The sequence below is a fragment of the Halichondria panicea genome, chromosome 13 (genome assembly GCF_963675165.1).
Source record: "Halichondria panicea chromosome 13, odHalPani1.1, whole genome shotgun sequence".
NCBI classification, from domain to species: Eukaryota; Metazoa; Porifera; class Demospongiae; order Suberitida; family Halichondriidae; genus Halichondria; species Halichondria panicea.
Window position 1 is genome coordinate 1904199 of NC_087389.1, and position 18936 is coordinate 1923134.

An 18936-nucleotide genomic window follows, 5' to 3' on the forward strand; every position below is an offset into this window, starting at 1 on the left:
TTTACCGTACACATTTGGAAATGGTTTCACAATAGGATAACAATCTGAGTGTTTCCGGGTTAGAGAATTAAGGGGCATTTCAATGTAGTACCACCCTCGACCTCGTGGTAATTTTGTGAAGAAAGGCTGAAGACGTTCAATCAAACAGTGTTGTTAATTTTCAAGAAAGAGGCTTTAAGGTATCACAAAAACTGAATAATGATGGTGATTCTAATGAGACTTGTGCTCTCCCTTTCCCTAGCTCGCACACGCACTGTACTCGTCCTCACGCTCATCCTTGCCAACAGATGGAACTTTGATTGGATTTATATAACTGGCCGGTGTATGGAACGATGCATTCAACCCTCCGAAGCCGTGTCAAACTGCAAAACAGTAAGTATATCGATGTTATAAAACACTGTTACAATAATACCGTAGACGTTCTAATTATAGAACCAGTAAAAAATAATTGTACCAAAAAAATGATACCGTATATCTTCTAATTTATCGGACAGCAAAAAATTATTATTTTGGAAATTGTCTGGGTATAATTGGAACAGATTTTTATAGAGCATGCGAAGTGTCCGGAATAATTAGAACAAGCAAGCAGCTGCATGCGAGCTAGCTAGAACAAGGTACGACTGAATAGTTGCACTAACTATCTAAAACTAGCTAAAGCTATCTAACTGCAGCACTCCAAGTCTTACTTGCCGTCTATGAATGGTAACTCATCTTTTCAAGGTATTGTCCGGATATTTAGAACAAATGTAATATTAAAGTACTGGAGTGTCTGTTGTATTAGAACAACGAAAATTGCCCAAAAGAGTGTCCGGGGTAATTATAAGTGTCCGATAAATTAGAAGATATACGGTAATATAATTATGGGTGTTTTAAAAGAGGGCGTCCTCACCGATGCTGGTTCTATGATTAGAACGCTTACTGTAGGATAGTTATGATTACATCACATACTTTGTTATGCTTCCCCCCTATTAGTGTAGGGTAAATGAAAGTCAACGAATGAGGCTCACATTTTTGTTGCACACTACACTATTAATTAATACCGTAAACGTTCTAATTATAGAACCAGTAAAAAATAATTATTTTTCTAGAAACAATAAATATATGGGCGTTATAAAAGAGGGCGTCCTACCCGAGGCTGGTTCTATAATTGGAACGCTTACGGTAGTATGGCTAAAAGTGCAATATGGGATTAATAGCACGAGTAACAAGCAAGCAATGGCAAGGATACTAATTGCATGAGGCGTAGCCGAGTGCTATTAACCTTGCCAGTGCTTGTTATGAGTGCTATTAATCCCTTATTGCACGAGTAGTCATACGTTAATAATTTGTGATGCAGTTTTAAGGATATTTTTAGTTGCAGTTTCAGTAAAAAAAAATTGTCGCGGTTGTTCGAACGTGCGGACAAATAGCGATGTGCAATTACTGATAGGCGATGATTAATCACTGTATGAATCAAAGTGAATAATAGGACAACATGCGATTAGTATAATTAATAGTATGGCTAAGAGTGCAATATGGAATTAATAGCACGAGCATTAACAAGCAATGGCAAGGATACTATTAACCTTGCCAGTGCTTGTTATGAGTGCTATTAATCCCTTATTGCACGAGTAGCCATACTATTGATTGTTAATCGTTTGTGATGCAGTTTTAAGGACACTTTTAGCTGCAGTTTCAGTCAAAAAATTAGCCGCGGCCGTTATTCGAACGTGCTGTCATCAAGGCTGTAATTGCACGTCGTTAATGACGACGTGCAATTACTGATACGCAATTAATCACTGTACGTATCACATTGAATAACAGGACAACATGCGATTATGAAAGTAATTTTTGCTACTTGTATTTTAGCTCTTTATTTCACAAAATTTCTGTCAGAGGTCAAAGTGATCTTTCAACTGTGGATGAAAGCTATGACTCTCCTTTTGCTTTGCATCCATTCCTATACTAACTAGTAGTGTGTGGATCACCCCAAACTGGAGAAAATATTCTCACAGGTGAGTATTTTCATGGGTAGCAGCACAAGAGTACCATTAATAGGTCAAGCATTGTGACGATTTACTGATAATGCTGTTGAAATTGCTAGTTCCTCGTGTGATTTTCAGAAAGTACTAAGCCTAAGTAGTCCATATTAATTATCAGACAAAATGCTTTGTTTATCGAGGCGTTTATCGAGGCATCAGCACCCATGGTGCTTTCATTAGTATAAGAATGGATGCAAAACAAAAAGAGAGTCATAACTTTCAACCACAGTTTGAAAATCATTGAGATCATTATGACCTCTGACCTTTGAGAGAAGTTTTGTTAAATAAAGAGCACCATTATTTAACCGTTACTCTTATTCTAGCGAATAAGAGTAACGGAATTTCGGGTTTGAAAGTGCAGCCATTATACTTTCATATTATAGTGTAGTGTGCAACAAAAATTTGATCGTTGACTTTGATTTTTCATTGTGGAAACCCTAATTAGCGTCAAGCTAAAATACAATAAAATTCCCAGGTGGGGGACCCTTTGACGCCTTTACTCGACTCCCCCTCCCAACCATTAATCCTGATCTGGATACCTGGTAAGTTTCTTGCTTCCATCAATATTATTTATAATTGTAGGATTTTTGCAGTGTTCTAGAAGCATCACTAACTTGGAGTTTACTTCAGCAAAAGCAAAATGCAGGCGGCACCAAGACAAGGTACGTATCAACATGCAGTTTTTTTTATCAAGGGCGTATATAAATAGAGAGGGCATGCAACTCCACTATCAGTACACGTATCTAGCAGAGTTCAAACGTGGGCGGAAGAATGTGTGCATTTGCATGAAGTGCTAAAAATAGAAATTTCTATTTTTAGCGTTTCATGCACATTCATCCACCCACGTTTGAACTCTGCTCATTTGCTGTTGCATGCCCTCTCTTCTTTTATACGCCCTTGGTTTTATCCTCTCAGCACAATGATAAAGCAGGGTACAGAGGTATAGCCAGAATTTTTGGGGAAGGGATTGATGATTTCATAGATTTAAGAATTGGAAACGGTTGGTACCTTCGAGTAATATTTGCGGTTTAATCGAGGCCATCGCAACAATACCTGTTTCTACACACAGTGCATATAATAAACTACAAGTAACTGTGCTCAGTCCGTGCACCTCACTTATATTTCAAGGTCTATATTGTAGTAGTCATAACCAGCACGCCTACACATGTTAACTATGTATAGAAGAGGAAGCTAGGGGACTTGGAAGTATTACCCTATAGTGTGACATTTTCGAGGCACTTACATTTCGTAGATTGGCCTTAAAAGCATTTTGTTGCACAATGTTCGCGGAATGACTGCTTACCGGAAGCCACGCCTTTTAAATCTTTGCTAGCAGATAATTCTAATTAAAGAACAATTTCGTAGGATTGCTAATCCGCGAAACTTTCGCGCTATACCAGTATACCGTATACCGGGTAAGTTTCGTGGGGTAAAAAATTCGTTCAACTTGAGAAAAGGTGCTTTTCGTGAGTAAAAATTTCGTTTAGTCTCGTGGCTGCACGGCATTCCTACGTTCCGATAAGCCACGCCTACGTTAAAATTTCGTGGAGGTCAGCCTGCCCACGAAAATTACCCGCTATACGGTAGGTAATTTTCGTGGGGTAAAAATTTCGTTTAGTCTATGGCCTGCACTGCATTCCTACGTTCCGGTAAGCCACACCTACCTTAATATTTCGTGGAGGTCAGCTTGCCCACAAAAATAACGAATATTTTACCCCACGAAAATTACCCGCTATACAGTATACAGTTGCATGACGTGTAGTATATTGTACTACTTATGCGTGTGCCTTCTTTTGTGTATCACTATAATTATTCTGACAGCTAACTGAGCATCCTTTCCAAGCTTAGAAATATGGACATCCTCTGATCTTTCTGATACAACATTCAACCATCCTATTAAGTGTAGAGTGTACATGTAACTAGATGACAAACCGTTCATATATCATATAGTGCAAATTTTGGAGGCACTTACATTTCGTGGATTGGCCTCCAAAGCATTTTCGGTGCACAATGTTTGCGGAATGGCTGCTTACCTGAAGCCACGCCTTTACCCACGAAATCCGCGAAAATTAAGTCCCTCGAAACTTTCGCGTTATACGGTAATTAAGTTACCTTCAGAAAGCACAATGGCAATCTTTAGCCCTCTGAGGTCGAGGGCGGGCAATTGTTGAGATCGGAGCATTCGCAAAATAATATCTTTCTAACTTTCAATTCAAGTGGTACACTGACGGAATGAGAGGCCAGTATCAGCATTCTGGAAATATCTTTTTTTGTTCTCAACTTACTATTTCGGTGAATGGCAATTCTAAATTTCCGTGGCATTTATGGTACCTCAGTCCTGACAATGCAAAACTTCAACTACTCTTCTATAGCAAAATTTACTCAACTAGCCCTTTTTAGAGATGAAGGGCAGGTGAAAAAAAACACTCCTAGAAATCACCTTACTACCTACAAAACTGGCCTATTATTCTGCTTTAAAGTGATATAAATATGACAGAATCAACGCTCTAACTTACCAGGCATGAAACAGTTAAGCCATGGACATCTGGCCTAACCAAACTGATCTTCGTTGAAATCCCGCCAAAACGTGATTATGTAGGAGGACAAGAAGTGTTTCAACGGATATCATTGCAACTGTTGTTCGTTTCCAATCTCTCCCTTTTCTATCTATGCGTTAACAGCCTTGGAAATTCTTTTTTACTGGTGTGGTCAGTCATTACCAAGTATTTTACGTCGCTCACGGACTAGACTTATTGTAAATTACTGAAAGAGGTGATGTCTCGAGGAGATACAATGAGCGAGTTACCCGGGACGAAAAGCTGAAAAGCTAATAGTTTTCGAGGCCTATGTGTAGAATCAATGTTAAATGGTCACGTGCACCCCTCTCTATGATGGAGGTATACTTTGAGACTTGTGTATACTTACTCAATTCATGACTCACAGTCAAGTAGGAATCTACCAATACGCCATCCCAAAGTATTTTAATTTTTGTAGATAGACCTAGCAACTGGTTGTCAGGGTCGTTATTTGTTGACATAAGTGGACTGTTGAGTAGTAGAGTAGGTAAACGCCAAGGTTTGTGCATGCGTACTAGTATCTAAATGATAGACACTGTTTTGTCGGTGTCCCTAACCATTTTAGTTATGTTCCACACACCTAGTGCTTGGCGTATTGCTTGGACGAGCGTGAAGGTGCTGGGTTCATTGTTAGGAGCTGGTTTAGGACGGGATGGAACCATTATTGCACCCATGTGATTTAGAAGCTCTCAGTTACTTGCAGTATCCTCGCTACGCTGATGCATATGCATGCTTTGCAGAAAGTTAAAGTCATTCATGATGTGTTCTATGCTATTCTATGCTATTGCCAAGTTGTGTGTTAATGTCAAAGTTTGTGTAACTGCTTTGCAAACACCGTTTATTTCTACAGCATTTACCTTGAATATGTTGTTATTTAGATCCTAGTTAATTGTTTGAACAATTCAAAAAAGAGGCCATTGTTCAAGAGAGGCATTTATTAGCACCTGCTAATTCAGTAACCTTTAGTTTTGTCATCAAAAGTTTCACCTGCATAAACTCAATCTCTGCCATGTACATGCACAAGTCATACCAGAAGCCTGAATGTTGCATTATTTCGACGTTTGTATGTATCTATTTTGCTCTGTCCTAAACTGTATGCAGTATGAGCTGATTAGGATTTCAGGTTGGTTGGCAGAATTAAAAGTTGAATTGCAGTCATTGGTAGGAAATTACTGTTGTGTAGGAAAATTAACAGGGCTCGAAATTACAAATTACGGTCATTAGGTGATTGTGACTGACCGACATACATTTGTCAGAGCATACATGTAGAGCTAGGGTCTAGCTTTAGCTGCCCTTTTTGAGTTCTATAGTTCCTACGAAAAAAACTCAGGAGTGTGGATAAATGGATTAGTGAAAGTGACAATCATGGCTCTAGGACGTTAAATGTAGTTTGCAAGCTGGCTGTCTGAAGTTCTTAGTTTGTTTTCGTCTCTCTTTGGCTGGTGGGATGGTGGTTCTTTCTGGAGGGCATCTCGAAAAAATCATGTTAAAACTTATCACTACTCCACTAGGTACTTCCACTACTTGTATTCAATGTAGTTTGCAAGCGGACTGTCTGAAGTTCTTAGTTTGTTCTCGTCTCTCTTTGGCTGGTCTTTGTCTTTGTTCAGATTATGGACAGTAGCTTTTTGAAGATATGAGGCCTGATGGGCTGGTGGTTCTTTCTGGATGGCAATTCGAAGAGATCTTGTTAAAACTTATTACTACTCCACTAAGTACTGCACTACTTGTATGGTCTGGTGGTTCTTTCTGGAGGGCAACTCGAAAATATCTTGTTAGGTACTTCACTACTTGTATGGTCTGGTGGTTCTTTCTGGAGGGCAACTCGAAGAGATCTTGTTAAAACTTATCACTACTCCACTAGGTACTTCACTACTTGTATTCAATGTAGTTTGCAAGCGGACTGTCTGAAGTTCTTAGCATCTCTCTCTTTGGCTGGTGGGCTCTCGAAGAAAACGTATCACTACTTGCGCATTAATTATTAACCTACAAAAACAGCTAGGAAAACTCCACTAAGCACTTCACTACTTCTATGGTCTGGTGGTTCTTTCTGGAGGGCAACTCGAAAAGATCTTGTTAAAACTTATCACTACTCTACTAGGTACTTCACTACTTGTATGGTCTGGTGGTTCTTTCTGGAGGGCAACTCGAAGAGATCTTGTTAACTTATCACTACTCCACTAAGTACTGCACTACTTGTATGGTCTGGTGGTTCTTTCTGGAGGGCAACTCGAAAATATCTTGTTAGGTACTTCACTACTTGTATGGTCTGGTGGTTCTTTCTGGAGGGCAACTCGAAGAGATCTTGTTAAAACTTATCACTACTCCACTAGGTACTTCACTACTTGTATTCAATGTAGTTTGCAAGCGGACTGTCTGAAGTTCTTAGTTTGTTCTCATCTCTCTCTTTGGCTGGTGGGCTCTCTTTGGAAAACGTATCACTACTTGCGCATTAATTATTAACCTACAAAAACAGCTAGGAAAACTCCACTAAGCACTTCACTACTTCTATGGTCTGGTGGTTCTTTCTGGAGGGCAACTCGAAGAGATCTTGTTAAAACTTATCACTACTCCACTAGGTACTTCACTACTTGTATTCAATGTAGTTTGCAAGCGGACTGTCTGAAGTTCTTAGTTTGTTCTCATCTCTCTCTTTGGCTGGTGGGCTCTCGAAGAAAACGTATCACTACTTGCGCATTAATTATTAACCTACAAAAACAGCTAGGAAAACTCCACTAAGCACTTCACTACTTCTATGGTCTGGTGGTTCTTTCTGGAGGGCAACTCGAAGAGATCTTGTTAAAACTTATCACTACTCCACTAGGTACTTCACTACTTGTATTCAATGTAGTTTGCAAGCGGACTGTCTGAAGTTCTTAGTTTGTTCTCATCTCTCTCTTTGGCTGGTGGGCTCTCGAAGAAAACGTATCACTACTTGCGCATAAATTATTAACCTACAAAAAAAGCTAGGAATGCAGTGTACTTCACTACTTGTACTTGTATCTCCCCAACAAGCCCAGTTGTTTAGAATTGTACAACACCAAGAAAAACACTGCAACATATTGTCTACAATTATTCATCATTATTTACTTGAATTAGTTTGTTGCAGCTCACTCTCTTGGGAATACTTTTTAAGCGGCCCTGTCGTAAATAAGAAACAGCAGACTGTATAATAACTGCTATAAGTGTACCCTGCAATGCTAACATACTTATAGTAGGTGTGCCGTATTCCCTCAAAAGCTCTTTCCTTTCCCCCATTGTTCCAGTTAGAGACGTCAGTTTACAGTATACAATTGACGCAGAGTGATCATTGCCAAATGAGACTATTACTGAGCTGCATTGAACACACATTATAATAATAGTTAATGTTCTTTTTACGATTCTGACGGCGGTACCTCCATTCGCCATCGGTGATTTCACAGACAATTCTAAAACTATATGTGTTTAGAATCACAAGCACTTGCTTGCATTTACATATGTCGCGAGGAACGTGTTCTGTAATTTGTATGCTACGCGATTTTAAATGTTTTTGAGTGTGTTTTTTTATCGATAGATAACATACATTTTTGTGGTGTATACAAAAGTCTACAATGTCATTGAATGTCAACTTTAGCCTTTGTAGCAATCAATACTACCATTCTGGCATCTTATGACTCTCAGTTGTTAGCGATGCGCTCACCGAAAAAGCATACATTTATGTGTATACAAAAGTCTACAATGTCATTGAATGTCAACTTTAGCCTTTGTAGCAATCAATACTACCATTCTGGCATCTTATGACTCCCAGTTGTTAATGCGATGTGCTCACCGAAAAAGCATACATTTATGTGTATACAAAAGTCTACAATGTCACTGAATGTCAACTTTAGCCTTTGTTGCAATCAACACTACCATTCTGGCATTTGATGTTACTGAATGTCAACTTTAGCCTTTGATTTTGCTTTTGTTACAATCAACACTACCATTCTGGAATTTTATGACTCCCAGTTGTTAATGCGATGCGCTCACCGAAAAAGCATACATTTATGTGTATACAAAAGTCTGAATGTCAACTTTATCCATAAGCATCTTCATCAACACTACCATTCTGGCATTTTATGTTGTTTTAGAATCTTCTGTGCAACTTTCATTTCTTGTCTCGTGGTTGCACTGATTATTGGAATAGTAAAATTTTTTTTTTGTTTAAACGCATGTGCAAATCATCAACTTTAGCCTTTGCTGTAAATCAACACTACCATTCTGGCATCTTAAGACTCCCAGTTGTTGGGTGTCATGTGTTGATGGCAGGTGCGGTGATAATGCGCTCACCGAAAAAGCATACATTTATGTGTATGCAAAAGTCTAAATGTCAACTTTATCCATAAGCATCTTCATCAACACTACCATTCTGGCATTTTATGTTGTTTTAGAATCTTCTGTGCAACTTTCATTTCTTGTCTCGTAGTTGCACTGATTATTAGAATAGTTAAATTTTTTTTGTTTAAACGCATGTGCAAATCATCAACTTTAGCCTTTGCTGTAAATCAACACTACCATTCTGGTATCTTAAGACTCCCAGTTGTTAGGTGTCATGTGTTGATGGCAGGTGGGGTGATAATGCGCTCACCGAAAAAGCATACATTTATGTGTATATAAAAGTCTGAATGTCACTGAATGTTAACTTTAGCCATAAACATCTTCTACCATTCTGGCATTATGTTGTTTTAGAATCTTCTGTGCAACTTTTGTTGTACTGATTATTGGAATAGTTAAAATTAAAAAAAAAAATTGTTTAAACGCATGTGCAAATCATCAACTTTATTTAGCCTTTGTTGTAAATCAACACTACCGTTCTGGAATTTTATGTTACTGAATGTCAACTTTAGCCTTTGCTGTAATCAATACTTCCCAGTTGTTAATGCGCTCACCGAAAAAGCATACATTTATGTGTATACACAAGTCTACAATGTCACTGAATGTCAACTTTAGCCTTTGTTGCAATGAACACAACCATTCTGGCATCTTAGGTTTCACCTGTTGATGGCAGGTGGGGTGGCACAGAAGTGCTATTGCTTAAACTGCCTGCCTACCCCTGTGTTCGTATAAATGTTGTAGGTATTTAAATCGTGGTCCTTCAACTTCACTTCCTCCTTAGCAACAAACTGACTCTCTCTTGCCCGGAAACCCATGCCAGGCTTTTGTTTTGCTCCCAATTATCCCATTTCCCTTTCTCCTTTTCGTTCCTTGCCGACCCATGTGTAGCAGAATACAGCATAATGAATATCTTCAGCACAATAATAGGTGATTGTGTAGAGATACCTCATCTACAATTCCCTGATGCTAAATATGTTTCTTCTCTCACTCTCTTCTTGTACCAATGAGCCAGGAAGCAGCTAGTAAAGTACCAACCCAATAATACCCTTGAATAAGTGCTGCCAATAATATAAAAATAAATTATAGTACAGCCAGATGGTGTTTCTCAAGGTTAGGTAATAGTACTAGCATCCATAATAGCAGACGCCAGTGATTTTTACAGCTCTGCCACAGTTTTTGTGTAGCGGTGGCAGTGGAGGCAGGAGGAGTGGTTGTAGTTTGAGATAGACTGAGCTTTTCTTAAAGTTCGCTTGTCCGTTAAACTCACCAGTATTTAAATTTTTCGTTTTTGAGTCAAAGAGCTCAGAATCAGAGGCAAATTGCGTCGAGCATAATCCAAGGACTTTAAGGTCACTGTGGATGCTGCATCCCACAACCACCTCGTCCAACACACTCTCCAGAGCCACCCCCCCCCCCCCCCCCATACGTGCATGCTCTCTGGAGACTTGATTCCATGGCCCCTTCCTGTCACGGGCACAGTTGGGGTGTCGACAAAAGCACTCCATGAGCACTCACCCCTCATCATTCACCTGTAAAATTACATACATGTAAATATAATTATAATTTAAAACACTTACTGATTTTAACCGCCCACACTTTCCTCCTCTCGGCTAGCCTTTGGTTCTTTGACAATACCGCTGGCCCATTGATTTTTTACAGCTCTGCCACAGTTTTTGTGCAGGAGGAGTGGTTGTAGTTTGAGATAGGCTGAGCTTTTTCTTAAGTTCACTTGTCCGTTAAATTCACCAGTATTTACTTCACTTCTCTTCTTATTCTCTTCTGCCTTCTTTTTTTCTGTCCACTTGCTCTTTAGCTCCCTTGCCTCCTTTTAGCTGACAAATAACATTCACCTACTATGACGGTCGATAGCAAAAGCCTAATATTAGTCCAAGACCAGCTGCCATACTAATACCGACTACACCGTGCCCTAGAACCTCGCTAAGGTTGTACTAAGAAGCCATCAAGCTGCTAACATTGACTTCTATGTTGCTGCTACAAGTGAAACCTCCATAAAACAGAAACCCTACGCGACTCTTGGAATAATGTGCACCTAATTTGGAAAATACCAAGAACTTCTCATAATTTTTGTATACAATCGTTAAAAATTAATTAAATTAAAATTTCACCTCGGAATGATCAAATTATAAATAATAATAGTAAATACCATTTCATTGCACGTGGCCTGACCTCGAATGCTCCCTTGGCTTTCAGACCATCTGATTATACTTATAAGCGGATGCTTATCGTCACCTTGTTGTTGATTGAGAGGCCTTAGTCCCAACCTTGGATAAGATGTCTTACTTACCTGCAATCCCCTTGCAACAAATAGAAGAGGTGATCTTACCTAATCACTAGAGCTTTCTGACTCGACCCAGTAAATAGGGAGGCTTAGCTTACTCACCTGACCGAGGGTGTGCTGGAGATAGTGCACAGCACCAGCAGCAGGCGTCCCTGGAATGAACGCCACTGAGGATGCTGTAAGAAATGTATGTTATAATGCTTTAAACATGCACACATCCACAGCAATGGGGTTGATTGTTCGGGAGGGGAGGGGTGATGGAATTGGGGTTGCCTTTAAACGTCACCGTGACGTTAGGTGGAACTATAGGATATGGATTGTTTCATCATCGTCGTATGCATAGCCTAATACACAAAACTTAGACTCACATTTCATTTGAACCATCCAATTGAGGGAGTCTATCCCCTTCACTAGACTCCCCACTCTCTCCTCCACTTTGGTACTCGCCATTGGCTCACAACCCACGCCACTTGTTTTCTCACCACCACATACAGTTTGTCTGTGCACGTGGAAGAAAAGGCATGATAACATTCTTATTTGGCAACATATTTTGTCGTGGCCATAGGACACAATGTTACTAATGCATTTGCTCACCTTTTTTTGTTAACACGTCTAGTATTGCCCGATTTTCTTTTATGATTATAATTTCTGTGTGTGGAACAAATATACATATGAATGCATGTATAATATCAGGAGTCCCATCAATCCGTCTAATTGAGGGAGTCCCCACTCCCTCCTCCACTTTGGTACCCGCCACCACTTCCACTACCCACGCCACCACTTCCACTACCCCCACTAACATCCCGACTTGTACCCCCACCAGCCAATCGAGGTGGGTAGGATCCCGACACCTCGGACCGACGGAGATGAGCAATTTGTTTTTGCTCCCTTCTGAATTCATGGCCCTCTACTGCTGACAATGGTATCAGAGAGAGGCTGGGTCTATGATTTGACGAGCTCTTTCACAATAATGGTCAACTGAAGAAAGAGCAAAACAGTTTGTGAAAAATAATCGACTACAGTGTATTAAGAACTTACAATCTGCCTCTTTCTCTCCTTTCTCCCCATGTTCTCCCTGGAGGCCCTAATCCCCCACACGGGATCCCCTGTCCTCCCTTCTCACCTCGCGGACCAGATGAACCTGTGGGTCCAAATATCCCACGTGGTCCGTCAGGGCCATGGGGGCCCTAGCGGTCCTCTACTACCTTGGAGGCCAGTTAGTCCTTGCAGGCCTGTTGTTCCTTGAGGCCCCGTTGCTTCTTGGGAGCCTGTAGCTCCCCGTGCCCCTACTGGTCCGGGTGGGCCTTGTATGGATCTCGCTGGCCATTCGGGTGCACCAGACATACCGGGCCATCCACGGGGACCCCATGCTCCCCGTGGGCCGGTAATGGTGGTGACAGTTGGGCCTGAGCCTCCGGCTCCAGGAGTGTCAGAGGTTTGCGTTTTTGAAGAGAAATGCCGCATTCTATTTAGGATTTTGCACCGTTATACTATACTATACTTTTTATTGGCAGCAATTTCCCAACCACAATCGTATAAAAAATAGCATCAACTGGTGGCCAACCCCTCCGACTGTAAAGCAAGAACTGATAAATGCTACTGTGGATAGAAAAAATGCGGCCCCAATATTCGTAGGATTCCAAATACTCTCTACAAATATTCTAGATTGTTCCATCGATCTATCTACCTAGAACTGCCGTTTGCAATGGCCCCTGTCAACAGAAATCGCTTTTATCAGCCAGACTAAGTGTAATGTTCTAGGGGCTGGTCATACAGGACGCTCCCGTTTGGAATGGAGATATCAAGTGATATAATAATAGGTTAACCAACAATTGAATAATAATAAATGAAAAGTGTTTTCAACAATAATTAATTCATCAAGCACAGGTGCGAAGTGAGTCTCTGTACCTCGGTCACGTATTAGTCCATACATGATAGAGAATGATTATCACCAAGGATCTGTTGCCTCTGTGGGAGGGAAATAAGATAAAATTAAAATTGTGACCAACTTCAGGACTGATAACCTAACAATACTGTGCATAGATCGACTATGGCTCCCAGGGAATTACCCTAAATTGTTTTACGTATAATTAAACAATTTCCTGATTTTTGATCTTAATAACGGGAAGGGGCTAAACGACTCCAGTGCTGGACACAGCACACTCCATTAACGATGTAAACACTGTACACGTAGGTAGGCTCTGTATATAGTGTATGGGAAAAAAGGCGTTACATTGAGAACAGTTTTAACATAATGATTATAATTATGTCATTAATAAATGTACTTCATTGGCGGTAGTATTATACAAGACGCAAATGCAGTTGTTAATTACCGTCTTTGTTCTAATTACAGCACCAAAACATTTAATTCGAATCTTGAAATCACACATAAATAAACTATTATAACTGTAGATGTACTAGAGTTATAATCAGTCAAATTGGGGCATCGTCACTTGTGCTATTTTCTCTTCTATATCGGAATATTCAGAGTATTCAGAATTTCGAGCTGGTATCGGATTGAAATGGGTCTTCAGCAGGGTTCTATCTAGTGGGGGGGGGGGGGGAAGCTTCCCCCCCAAACCTTCCAGCTTCCCCTCTGGTACCTTCTTGCACTTACACTGTACTAATACCCACTTAACTTTTACCTACCTAGGCCTTGCTTTTCCACCTTGGGCAGGCCTCACGACTGGTGGAGGTGGCCCTTGACGGCGCTCCGGTGTTTTTTTGGCAACGGTGTCAGTCATATTATTATAGACTATATGTTTTCAAGTAGTCTAGTGAAGTTTTGACCATGCAGGGCGCGCATGCATGCACTCACCTTTCCTCTTGGAGAGTGTTAATATTCTCGGATTGACACCCATTGTTTGTGCAGCTGATCACCTTACAATTGTCTGGTTCTTACTGATTGTCTATCAAACACTGCATGCAGTGTGTGAGATAGCGATACATAAAGGAAAGAAGGTGGTGGCTATAATATGCAAATAGCTGAATGTTGCGCATTTGTCGTGGTTAAGGGTAAGCTTCCATCAGGTTGAAATATCAGTTTGTAGGGAATGTTGGCTTTCAGGCGAGTCCAGCTTATAGATGGTGTGGTGATTCTTAAGGATTTGCTTGACAATTTTTAAGCAAAATCATACACCTTATTTGGCTCAAATTGCGTCTCTGGCCATCTAGAATAAAAAATTTTCCGGGGGAGGACCCCTGGACCCCCTTTCAGCCTACGGCTCGTGCTTTGCACTCGCCGTAGGCTTCCTCCTACAAAATATCTCCCCCCCCCCCCAAAATATTTCTTCTAGATAGAACCCTATTCAGTTGGCTCAACAAAGTAACGTTGATGGTTTTCTTTCCAGGCAGAAGGTCGAGAAGTTTGTATGTGACCAAACTTTTGTGATTAGCAAATCGCTTTGCTCAAGCCACTAAAAGTCTATATCTGGTGTGAGTGCATGACATCTTACAAACGTAATCAAGTGGATAATCATCGTTGTCAAATATGGATTCCACCTCCCCGTTAACGGCAGCAATCTTTGTTTCATTAAAGTGCCTCGCATAATCAGCAACACCTTTTGTTTTGTGTAGAGTACATTTTGCGTAGTTTCTTCTGCTTTGGCTCATCGCTGCTTCTTGAATAATCCACTAATTTTGGAGCACCGACGTGGTTTGCCAACAGGTCACTTCCTTCTTGAACGAATGTTCAGCAGGATTGGAACTCAAGTACTTGATGCAGGTGTTGTTGAATTGCTTGATCTCCAAAGTATTGTTTTCAATTGAATGGGTATTAGCTACAGCAGTGTTTAACCGAGCTTAAGACCATACTAACTTGCTTCATCGTATATCCATTATGAGCTAACCAAGTAATTTGCCGTTACATGTATATGAGTTTGCATTCGATGTACAGGTCATAAGCGCTCTGTCTTTTTTTTAGCGCCAGTATATCTTGCTCTTGCTCAGGCAGTGAAAATTACATGAAAAGTGGTAATGATCATTAAATGAACGAGAGCGTTTAAATCGTTTGTTGTGTTGGAAGTGAAAAACTACAAGATCGACATCAGAATGCAAAGCTACGGAGAATGAAGCTGTATTTGTAATTTCAATCGTAGCTATACAGTTATTACTCAGAAGTCTTCTGTCTTTTCCAAATCAATCTCTTTGTGAAGAAGTCTCTTGTAGAATAATTGAGTAGTGGCTAGTAAAGTTGCATTTGTATATCCTCTTCAGTTTTCAGCGTGCGGCAGTTCAAGATTAAGATTTAACATTCAACCATAGATCAACTGACAGTATGCACAAAACATAGACGGTAAATACTAAGACCATAATTTCAATTCAATGGCCGACATGCTCCTCTCTTCCGGGCGCATCCACTATCACAGTTTTACATTGAGTTCTACGTTGATGTCCAGCCTCCGCAAGCATCCAGTAGTGACGTCACGACTAATTGCATTCCATTGAACGTGTATGCAACTGGCCTATTATAATTCAGGTTGTGGCATATTGAACAGTCTTTGGCTATCACATCTAGTATATGAAATAATAGTTAATTGTTAATTGTAGGGTATATAAATGATTGTCTATACACTGACAGTATACACATGCACTGTCACAGTATACACATGCACTGTCACAGTGTGTCCCTTTTAGCTCTTTGTTGAAAATATAGCCCAGTAGCTAGTAGCCCTGAGGCTATTGTTCTGTCATGAAATCATTATCATACTTCATTCATCAATGAATACGGTCTGGACTGTCTTTGTTTGCTCTTTCTATTGGGACTGTCTTTCCTCTAGATCTTTGTCTTTACTTGGCTCTGTCTTTGCTCAAAACTGTAAAGGGGGTATCACAAAAGGGGGTATCATAAACTAAAACACATACCTTGTATCACAAAGTTTCAATATGATTATGTAATAATATGTAATACTATGTAAACATTAAACTTACCCGATATACAAATAATATAACATAAAGTAAACAAAATAAACCTAATACATTTCGGGAATTAGTACATGTGAATGACGTTGTAACGGATTGGGGTTATGCACTCGCCGAATTCCTTGTTTCCACGCTTTTTAAAGGTTTCCCTTGGTGCAATCCTAGCAATTTCTCACATTGCAAATGTTTTTCTAGTCTGATACATGTAGAGCTAGCCAGAGAGAGCTAGGGTCTAGCTCTAGCTGCCCTTGTTTGAGTTCTATAGTTCCTACGAAAAAAACTCAGGAGTGTGGATAAATGGATTAGTGAAAGTGACAATCATGGCTCTAGGACATTAAATGCAGTTTGCTTTGTCTCTCTTTGGCTAGTGGTTCTTTCTGGAGGGCAACTCGAAGAGATCTTGTTAAAACTTATCACTACTCCACTAGGTACTTCACTACTTGTATTCAATGTAGTTTGCAAGCTGACTGTCTGAAGTTCTTAGTTTGTTCTCGTCTCTCTTTGGCTGGTGGGAGGGATGGTGGTTCTTTCTGGAGGGCAACTCGAAGAGATCTTGTTAACTGATCACTACTCCACTAAGTACTTCACTACTTGTATGGTCTGGTGGTTCTTTCTGGAGGGCAACTCGAAGAGATCTTGTTAAAACTTATCACTACTCTACTAGGTACTTCACTACTTGTATTCAATGTAGTTTGCAAGCGGACTGTTTTCTTTTTGGCTGGTGGTTCTCTCTGGAGGGCAACTCGAAGAGATCTTGTAAAACTTATCACTACTCCACTAGGTACTTCACTACTTGTATTCAATGTAGTTTGCAAGCTGACTGTCTGAATATCATTAACTACACACGTACTTGTGTGAGTGCAAACAATTGCAGCACTCCCGGAAGTTCTTAGTTTGTTCTCGTTTCTTTTTGGCTGGTGGTTCTTTCTGGAGGGCAATACGAATAGATAACTTACTTCACTACTTGTATTCAATGTAGTTTGCAAGCGGACTGTCTGTTTGTTCTCGTTTCTTTTTGGCTGGTAGTTCTTTCTGGAGGGCAACTCGAAGAGATCTTGTTAAAACTTATCACTACTCCACTAGGTACTTCACTACTTGTATTCAATGTAGTTTGCAAGCTGACTGTCTGAATATCATTAACTACACACGTACTTGTGTGAGTGCAAACAATTGCAGCACTCCCGGAAGTTCTTAGTTTGTTCTCGTTTCTTTCTGGAGGGCAATTCGAATAGAAAACTTACTTCACTACTTGTATTCAATGTAGTTTGCAAGCGGACTGTCTGTTTGTTCTCGTTTCTTTTTGGCTGGTAGTTCTTTCTGGAGGGCAACTCGAAGAGATCTTGTTAAAACTTATCACTACTCCACTAGGTACTTCACTACTTGTATTCAATGTAGTTTGCAAGCGGACTGTCTGAAGTTCTTAGTTTGTTCTCATCTCTCTTTGGAAAACGTATCACTACTTGCGCATAAATTATTAACCTACAAAAACTGCTAGGAATGCAGTGTACTTCACTACTTGTACTCCCCAACAAGCCCAGTTGTTTAGAATTGTTACGTCACCAAGAAAAATACTGCAACATATCATCTACAATTATTCATCATTATTCACTTGAATTAGTTTGTTGCAGCTCACTCTCTTGGGAATACTTTTTAAGCGGCCCTGTCGTAAATAAGAAACAGCAGACTGTATAATAACTGCTATAAGTGTACCCTGCAACGTTAACATACTTATAGTAGGTGTGCCGTATTCCCTCAAAAGCTCTTTCCTTTCCCCCATCGTTCCAGTTAGAGACTTCAGTTTACAGTATACAATTGACGCAGAGTGATCATTGCCAAATGAGACTCTATTACTAAACTGCATTGAACACACATTATAATAATTATTAATTTTGATTAATGTTCTTTTTACGATTCTGACGGTGGTACCTCCATTCGCCATCGGTGATTTCACGGACAATTCTAAGCACTTGCTTGCATTTACATATGTCGCGAAGAACGTGTTCTGTAATTTTCTCATCTGTACTGTAATTTGTATGCTACACGATTTAAAATGTTTTTGAGTGTTTTTTTAAAATAGATAATGCGCTCACCGAAAAAGCATACATTTATGTGTATACAAAAGTCTACAATGTCACTGAATGTCAACTTTAGCCTTTGTTGCAATCAACAATACCATTCTGGCATTTAATGTTACTGTATGTCAACTTTAGCCTTTGCTGTAATCAACACTACCATTAGCCAACATTGTATATTTAGTTGCTATGCACCTGTATGTAGATCATGTCAACGGCCGAGGGTTAGCACTTCAGTTCTTTTAGGTGTACTATAGCTTACCAGATAATTCCTTTCCATTTATGAAGGAACACCCTTCTCTCCCAATCCATTTCCCTCATCTGCCTCTTCTGAGATGAACGCTTCTTCTTTTTCTTTACAGTAGTACTGTCCATGTTTACAGCATGCAGAGATTACAGCAGATTCTGGCATCTTATGACTCCCAGTTGTTAGGTGTCATGTGTTGATGGCAGGTGGGGTGATAATGCGCTCACCGAAAAAGCATACATTTATGTGTATACAAAAGTCTACAATGTCACTGAAAGTCAACTTTAGCCATAAACATCTTCTACCATTCTGGCATTTTATGTTGTTTTAGAATCTTCTGTGCAACTTTCATTTCTTGTCTCGTGGTTGTACTGATTATTGGAATAAATTGTTTAAACCCATGTGCAGATCATCAACTTCATTTAGCCTTTACTGTAAATCAACACTA

At 40.0% G+C, this 18936-nt stretch overlaps 1 long non-coding RNA gene across 8 annotated transcripts in view; it reads left to right on the forward strand.

Moving 5' to 3' along the window:
- Positions 1-79: 79 nt before the first annotated feature.
- The window catches only part of LOC135345915 (uncharacterized), a 47025-nt gene continuing 28168 nt past the window's right edge, over positions 80-18936 (forward strand). For 4 of the 8 annotated variants that reach the window (XR_010397921.1, XR_010397922.1, XR_010397923.1 and 1 more), the window contains exons 1-4: positions 80-179; positions 242-372; positions 2497-2563; positions 2615-2683. This is a non-coding gene — a long non-coding RNA (uncharacterized LOC135345915). Of the gene's footprint in view, positions 180-241; positions 373-2496; positions 2564-2614; positions 2684-3842; positions 9224-18936 lie in introns of those variants that run through there. The other 4 variants (XR_010397920.1, XR_010397918.1, XR_010397919.1 and 1 more) reach the window with 4 other exon arrangements.